The following is an 8,764-nucleotide window of genomic DNA, read 5'->3' on the forward strand; positions in this document are numbered from 1 at the left end:
ATGCTGCCCTGGGGGGAAAGAGCTTGTGTCCTCGTAGAAGGAGAAATTGCGGCTGTGGAGGGGGGCAGCTTGAGAGGCTCCGCCGTGCTCTGAGATGAATGAAGGTTTGTGTTTACGGGGCACTTTTAATGGAACTTAAAATAGTTTCTTAAGTAAGTTGAACAATGTGCGGTCTTACTGAACGCACGCAGAGCTCAGCCAGAACGGGAACCTGATGAGCCTTTCTGTAAGCGAGAGAATGTACTTACAGGTATTGCAAACTGGACCTTTTTTTTTTTTTTTTTTTTAATGTGAGGTTCAAATTTGTATTAGGGGAAGATTGAACTAAGCAGTAGTAAAAGGGCTGCGGTGTCATTGCTAGGCTTTGCCTCCAAAGCGTGTGTTCTTTTTGCCTGCTTTAAAGACTTTGGGTTTAGTGAGTATTTAGCAAATCAGATTTATGATGCAGATGGAAAGACAGTCAAATACAGGAGCAGTAGAAGCCAGTGGCATCTTTTCACATGTGGTATAAAATTAACCAATGACCTGCAGATTCCTCGGGTGAGCACACCTACCCTGAATGCAGGAGCTGTATCATCCCTTCTGTGTGATTAAGGCAGCCAAGCCAGGCATGAAATGCCACTGCTGAAATGAAACTTAAAAACACATTGCCTGAGCGTCAAGGGTTTGGTGAGGTGACGGGAAGCCATCCACCCCTGGGTCACTACCAGCAATAGAAGGACAGCGGTTTCGCCCTCTCTGTCAGTTCCTTGGGTCTCAGCATCTGTCTGTGCTGCAGCACCAAACTGGCCACCAGTCAGGAGCCCCACTGGTATTTTCTGAGTATTACGTACAAGATCTGTCTATTGATCAACCTACGGGATGTCAAAAACCACTTTTCAGTATCCTCTGGCTTTAAGTGAGGTCATCGGTCTACCATCAAGTGGATTCAGATAGAAAAACCTGCGTGCAGGTTCGAGTGTTGTACCTCTGCGCTTTTACGTGATTCACCAGTTTCATGAAAGTCTTAAAAACCACCTTCTTGTGCAAGCATTTTGTGTGCCCTGGGCAACGTGTCGAAACCAACCCAAACTCTCCCTGTTGATCCCCGTTTTCACACAGGGGCTAGTCTGGGAAAATGAGACTTCTCATCAGCTTTCAGAATTTGGACAAGCACCGCAGAAATCACTACTCCAAAAAAAGTTCATTAGAAAAATCTCTCATTCAATAGGCAATTGTAGTAGGGGGCCAAGATACGTTTACAAGCCTTGCTGAAAATGCGGTCACATCTGGAACAGGCACCAGAATGTGTACCACATGTGTAACCCAAACTGGAAAAACAGCCTGGTATTTTTCCCACTCTACTAATCTTTTCCATTTCTACTATCCTGGCATTATTTGTGTCAATAAAAGATGATGAAAAATGAGTTTGAAGTGGGATGAAGGTTTCTTCAGAATCACGGATATACCTTGTCTTCCGTCATCAGCCCAGTGTCCCGGGCAGGATCATCTCATTTCCTTAGTGTGTGCAGCTGATTAGAAGCCATTGAGCAGGTATCGCCATTCCTACTCTACCTGGGCATCACCCGAAGGGGGAAACTTGTTGGTGGGTTCTTTTTGAGAAAGGCAATCAGGAGGTGAATGTGGTTTCCTCATTACCAGGGGTGTCCCAACCACCCGACTGCTTTTTGTGCCAAGAAACGTGTCAATCCTAGTAACGTCTGTTGTGTCAGAAGCTGTACCGTAATGGGAAAAGGCATAAAAATAATTAGGGCAGAAGGATGAGAGAAAAAAAGAACAAAAAAAGAGGCAATGGAAAACATTTCTCTTAACGTCGGGCCAGCACGGGGATGCACAGAGCAATGGTAGCTCGTTAGCTGAGGACTCTGACCTAAGACAGTTAATTGGTATTGCACATGTTTCTCCAGCCTAACTTCTCCTGGTGTTGAGCAGGCCAGGTATGCCACATGGACACATCTGCAAGCAAATGTGTTCCAGATACCGCTGGGAAGTCTCAGAAACGAGGCAGCAGGTCTCATGTCCACCGAGTTCTGGCAGGGGCTGAGCAGCAGGCACATTTGCCTTGTGGTGCCTCACACAACAGAGAGTTCAGCTGCCTCTGTGCTCTGGTGCCTGCAGGAACTTGAGAGGGGCCTGGAGCTGCTGCCTTCACCTCCGAAAGACACTGCTAATCGCCCCCCCGACGGCAAACTCAAAACTACGCTTGCGCACACACATTTTCCCTTCTCCCAAAGCCTTTTCAGAAACGTGCCTCATCTCACCTCCGATAAACAAATACAGGCACAGGCTGAAAAAACTTCTTTAAAGTTTTTACTGGAGTTTTCTCAAATACTGGATCGAGATGTTAACTCCTCCAAAATGTTGTTCCTCTGTGGGTTGCGGTGCAGCAGATGATTGTAATTTCTCTTGGCCAGATGAAGGCTATGGTACATGCTTACATTATTGTGTAACAACCGCGCAAAATAATCTGGAGTGATGCTGAGATGGATAACCAGGAAACTGAAACCAGTAAAGAAAGGCTCTGTAATCCAAGATATAGCATGCTGCAGCTACTGGGACAGCACGTCCCGAGAGCGGCATAACCCAGCTGCGCCTGCAGATAAGCCCAGGTACCAAACCTGAGCGCGCTCAGCACAGTTCAAGTATTTTAATACCCACTAATATCCCTGCATGCCACAGCTGAGTGCCCCTGATCCCACACTGCCTGACACACAATAACTGGCAATCACTCTGCCTCGTGGGGAAGACACATGGGAGTGTGTCGAAAGCGAGGTGCTGAGGGAGTTGAGAAGTGGAAAGAAACTCCTGGGCTATTCCCCTCTGCAGATTTTTTCCAAGTGTTTTAACAGAAGACTAAAGGTTCTGCTCTGCTGTGTAACAAACGTTCTTTCTCTCTGCTGTTGAGCTCTTCTTCCCCACCCTTGAGTCAAAGTAAATGTCACACACACAATGAGGAAAAAAAAAAAGCATTTGGAAGGCACCCCACCAGCCTTAGATGGAAGTTAGTCATACTCACACTTCGTGCCTCTCTGGGTGCTTTCACCTTCTAAAAGGTGAAAGGCTTTGAGCTCCCCAGCACAAACAATTTTAAGTTTCCTCTTGTCAAATAACCAATAATTCTGTAATCAAGTGTGGTGTCCCGACAGCACAACTCTAATTTTGTGTGTTCTCAGCAGCCGATACTCCCCCTGCACAGCTTCGTTTATGTTCTCCTGCAGGAAAAAGATACTGCCAAGTCTGGGTTCTTTTTCTCCTCCGTTTTCCCCTCGAAGCCTGCACATGATAAATCTACCTTTTAAAGCCCCTCTGCCCTCCTCGTTATAAATGAGAAATATGAAGCGTTTCAGTTGCTCTTTCCTTCCCTTTTTCACTTTTTCACCAAGCAGAAAGGACTGGAACAGCAGTGCACACCCGTGTGTCCCGGCTGAGGCGAGTGCTGGGCAGCGAGGCTCCCTGGTCGCTGTGGGCTCTCCAGGCCCCCTCACCCAGTCCCCTGGCTGTCCACACTGCGCGTGGAGTGGCTCCTGTCTGGCCTCTGCAGGTGGAAGAGGGGGTAGAAGGTGTGGGGTTCAAGGGGAGGCAGAAAAAATGAGGGCACAGGCAAAGTTTGCACCCCTGTGTGGGAGCTGTGAGCCCTTCCGAGGTTCCCTGCACCGCATGCCACCTGAAGTTGTTCCTAGAGAACGACTCTGTGGCAATTCCTGAAAACATCTACACTTTCCTCATTTTTAGAAGTATCTATGTTATGACTGGGAAAGTAGTATATTATTAAAGAAAACTCGTGTTCAGGCTTGGTTTTGAGTCCCAGGATACATTTAAGGTGTACTTAGACAAAGATACTTGAAAAAAAAAGAGAATTCCCAGGTCAAATCTATCTAGACCCTCAGCCTAAAGCATCCACTTGAAATCCACCAGCTCCACTGGCTCATGGAAATACGCAAAGAAATTCAGCTGATCCCAGAGCTTCTGGTACGTGTTTCAGTGAACTCCAAAGCTCCCGCTCCTGCACTGTACCCACTGCCACGGCTGCGGTGAATTCACCCTCCCAGAGTCACTCGTAGGCTACTTAGAACAGAGTTCTCAGCTCTGAAGGTTTTGCACAGGACTTAGCAAGCACTCAACAGGGGGCAGATACGTAACCTTGTACATTACGTACACATTGATTTTTTCATTAAAAAAGATGGAATATAAAATGTGTGAGCAATTCACAGGAAAGATAGTGGAGTTTACTCGTAGTCCAGAAGGAAAATCACGGTTCTGGAAGGAGCACATTTGAAAAAGGGAGGCTGGAAACCTGCTTTTCTTAGACACATTGCTCATAATTTATAGGAACCCTTGTTTCCTACGCTGCATAGGACGGTACCCGCACTGCACAATAACGAGGATCCCAAGGTCTCCTGACACTCTACTCTCTGTAAAAGCATCATCCATATGTCTGAAAAAGCCTTACATGGTCAAAATGCTGCAGGGCACTTCTAGTGCCCTGTCCCGTTGCAGGTGAGTGCCCACCGTTCATCATGCCTCACTCTCTCCAGGAGGTAAACGCTGCCCTCTGTTTCACCTAGCTTTTCTCCTTAATTTTACCTCTGCATACTTGAGAGAGGTTGTACTGCCTCTGCTTCGGTGCACTGTGTGTGTAGAGGTCAAAGAGACAGGTACAGCGACCGTACGCTGGGCATCCGTTCAGTAGCCCCGGACACTAAACCTGCTGTGAGTAGGCGTGTAGCTGGAAAACTGAAAACAGGCGGTGCAGTTCACGGGCCAGGAGGTTTTACTGACATCTCTTGCTCCCAGGCAGGAGATAAAGAGAATTTCCCTGCAGTTTGTTCCTCTACACCAAAGGAAAGTAAAACAAGCAGCATTGCTATTGTGCCCTGCCCACCTAGCCTACGTGTTTATACTATCAGTGCTATTTTTCATGCAGAAAACATCTTCCAGTGAATCCTGTACTCTCCATTCTATTTACAACGATAAGCACATTCGGTTGCAAAATGAGAAACGGTAATTACAGTTATACATTAAACCTCTCTCTGAAACCCCTACTGCAGGCAAAACTCCCTGCAGAACTTCGCAGGACTTTCGCTGGCCTCCGTTTTGCAGGAACAGACCTACAGTCAGCAAACTTCTGGAGACAAAGATGCCTAATCCAACCTTTTTTCAGGAAATTTTGGGTTTGCACAGATAGCATACGCGATAAAACTTTAGTCAGAAGATGGATTTTAAAAGGGAATGCTTTGGCCATTTTCATTGTTTTCTCCCAAGGCTCTGGAGGTGTTAACTGAGTTGAAATAATTAACAGATTCACGCACTGAAGTCAGGCATTGGAATCTATAGGCATGAGATAGGACCCTGAAAGAAAGTCAAGCCTGAAGGACAGATGTGAGAAATGCCTTGAGCAGGCCTGATGAAAAACCGCTGCGCTCTTTGATTTACTCCACCGTACTCCGACCCAGATTACCACCAGATGCTGCTCGGAGGCTGCATCGCGATGACGCAGCCAAACCCCACGAATGGCGGGCTGCTGCTGAGGCCCGTGGTTGAGCTCCCGCTGCTCCAGATGCGCAGCCCCTGCTCAGGTACTGGCACTCCTCTGCCTACAGCAAGCCACTCCCAGGAGCAAAGGCAACAAAAAACCCCCACCTTTCCCCCCACCCTTTTTTTTTTTCCTGGACTAGCTTTCAGCTTGTCAGGCTGTGACCTGGCTCTGCAGAGCCTCTGGGGTCTTCGTGTTGGCACGGGGAAGGGGCAGGAGTGGCTGCTTTTTTGGTTCCTGCCTGCGTACCTCCAGCCTCTCAGTCCCCCTCTGCACGTGTGCGCTGGAGACAAAGCAGTTAGTCCCAGGTGTGAACCCCACGGAGCACACCGCGGAGTCCCGACTGCCAGAGTCCTTTCCAGTCCCATGTCAACGAACAGTCCCAAGTGAGCGATTCGGGCTCACAGAGAGAACAGCGGGATGCTTTTTCAAATAAGCACCTTCCTTAGAAGTGCAAAACCCGAGAAGAAGTTAACCTTGATACCGGCCATCTCACATGGGGTGGGAGGGAGGGGTTTGAAGCAAAGGGTCTTCATCATTCCTAATGTCTGAAGAAGCTCTACATCCTTCTTTCTGTAACAGACAAGACTGACACCATGGTGGCTACAGAAAAATAACCCCTATGTTTACTAAACAGGTTGGTGTTGAGTAAACAATTGCTGTATTTGTCAAGGAAACAGGGAAGACCTTTGAATAGGGAAGATTTAAGGGCTCCGCCTTTTTTGTCACAGAGCAGTTTCGACAGGGCAGTAAACCTTGGGTTCACTTGAACTGTGCATGGGACAGGCAGCCAAGAGCATACTCTGCCTAAAATTTATACCAAATGGCAAGAGTCACCCTGTCAGCGCGCTGCCGGGTGTGGGCTGGTAAGGGCAAGCAGACTGAGCTCGTGTCTTTGCTGGCACTGCACAGCGTGAACAGACCCCGGGGCACAACGAGGGCACGTCCTGTCTTCATCCCACTGCCTTACCAACAGGCTGGATCCCCGGTCCCTCTGCCTGTGGTAGTCTCAATGCTAAAATGTACATATGAAGAACGTGAATAGGACGTAAGTTCTAAGTAATCTGCTTTCTTTATGAAAAATTAAATGATTTCACCTTCGGTCTGTTCAGCTGGTTTTGCTTTGCTTTTACCAAAAGCAGTTATCTTAGTTTTGATGTACTCTTAAAGTCATGCCCTGTTCAAAAAAGGTTCAGAGGAAAAAAATCAAAGCATTGGAGTATGAAGGGTAAAAGCTTTTCTATTTGTTACTCAACAGCATCAAAATAATTCCTGGTGCATTTTCTGAGGCCTAGCCTGGAATTGTAACTGCAGTGAAACATGAAATTAAGCAGGTTTTGATCCTCACTGCAAGAGCTGTTTCTGTTCAACACTCAGCTGTCCTGAGGGAGAGCAGTGGTCCTCCCTGGGAAGCAGCTGTGGGGAGCGGGAGGCACCCAGGAGGCACCCCGGGCTGCCCTGCTCAGCCAACAGGCAGCAGCATCCTGCGAGGAGCCCTGTCCGCTTGGCATGGGCTGTGCAGAGACTGAGCACAGCGTGTTCGTCGTACCTCCCAGAGGCCCCAGGCAGAGAGACGTCACCTGGTCAACACTGTGTCAGACAGAGGCATGGCAACAATGCTGATTGACTCTTGCTGGACAGCTCTGGGCCAGCCATACCCATACCCAGTATTTCCAGATCAAATTTGGTGAGGGGGGACTCAGGGGCCTCGGTGGTTCCTCCCCTCTACAACATATGCTCCATCCCTCTTTCCTTGGACTAACCAGCTCTTCTCCATAAGTGGCATTTTCTGGCCACAGGATGAGATGGACAAAAAGGCAGCCAAGAAGTCTGGTGATCAGCTCAGGCTGCCCCTGCCTGCCCAAAGCAGAGAGTGATCTGTAGTGATTAGCACGTAACGCCCACAACAGCTGGGAAGACAGTGCAAGACCATGGAAAGATTATATGGAGCCTCTGAGAGATGATGGGAAAGCGAAGCAAAGCCAGTCTCCTACGTGTGAGGACTCGGGATAGACTAGTGCTCAAAGGAGTTGAACCCTAGGTCTCCTTTTTGAGGGACAACCTCTCCAAACGGTATAAAAGCTCTGCCAAGGAATGGTGGGTGAAGGCGTCCAGGGATCTTTTGCTTCTGCTGGATGAAACTGTAAGAGTGAGGAGAAGACCTGCAAATCCTACCTTGCGTTGTCGGACCAGAACAGTCCTACCAACGTGCAGACAGCGAGGCAGCGTCATGAAACAGTTCAGTGTACAGAATGGTGAGCACAAGGGATGCACACTGTGCCCTGTGACACCTGATCTTTCTGCATTGTTCTTTAATCCAGCACCCATTAGCTCTGCTGGGAAAAACCACCACACGAGTTTCTACGTATGGCAGCTGCCCTGGGGGTGGCCTGTGAACGAGAAGATGTTTGCTCGCAGAGCCGGCAGCACTTCACACCGGCTGCGGGCTGGCCAGTTACACCGGGAAAAACCAAGCGACAGGAGACAAGAAGCATTCTGCTGGGTGGGGAAAGAGGCCAGGTCCCGAAAATGAAGGGGGCTGAGGAAAGGGGTGTCTAATATTCGGGTGTATTTACTGTGACTGAGGGGAGCGAGATAGGTTTTAGAGGTTTGTTACGGGTAATGGATCTGCCAGGCTTCGGTTACCTTGTTAGAGGTAATGCAATACAGTCTTAACGATGGAGTGGCTAATAGCTGGCCAATAAAAATGCGAAACAATCATTCTGTTCAAACATTAAAGAAGCAGAACCAAAAAATAAGGGACTTTATGCAGGAGGAGAATGCAGGGCTCTCACTGGGAGGACCAGTTTCACAGCAGCCAATGGAAACCATAATTATTAGGGTGCATTTAGCAACTGACAGTCCTCCTGGCCCACTGGAAAACATCACTTCTAGACAAAAATAACACAAACTGCGAGCAAACAACAGGAACCGTTGAACTAATTGTTGTATGAAGAACTTTGCTGCTTACAAGAATAACTGAGTGGGCGAACTTAAGGTCGTATTTTTGAAGTTGTCACATTGCGCAGAGTATTTATTTCTGACCGGCAAACAGCAGACGTTGCACCGTGCAGTGATGGCAGAAGAGGGGGATCTGTTGTCTGTGAGACGCAGGCAGGAGCTCGCTCTTCGCAGCAGCGTCTCGCTCATTAAACAAGAAGCTTCACTTCCAGGGCGAGGACACCAGGCACCCGTCGCTGCATCTAAGACTGGTGTCCCCATCCCTGGGGG

Source organism: Buceros rhinoceros, unplaced genomic scaffold, assembly GCF_000710305.1.
Source record: "Buceros rhinoceros silvestris isolate BGI_N320 unplaced genomic scaffold, ASM71030v1 scaffold22628, whole genome shotgun sequence".
Lineage (NCBI taxonomy): Eukaryota > Metazoa > Chordata > Aves > Bucerotiformes > Bucerotidae > Buceros > Buceros rhinoceros.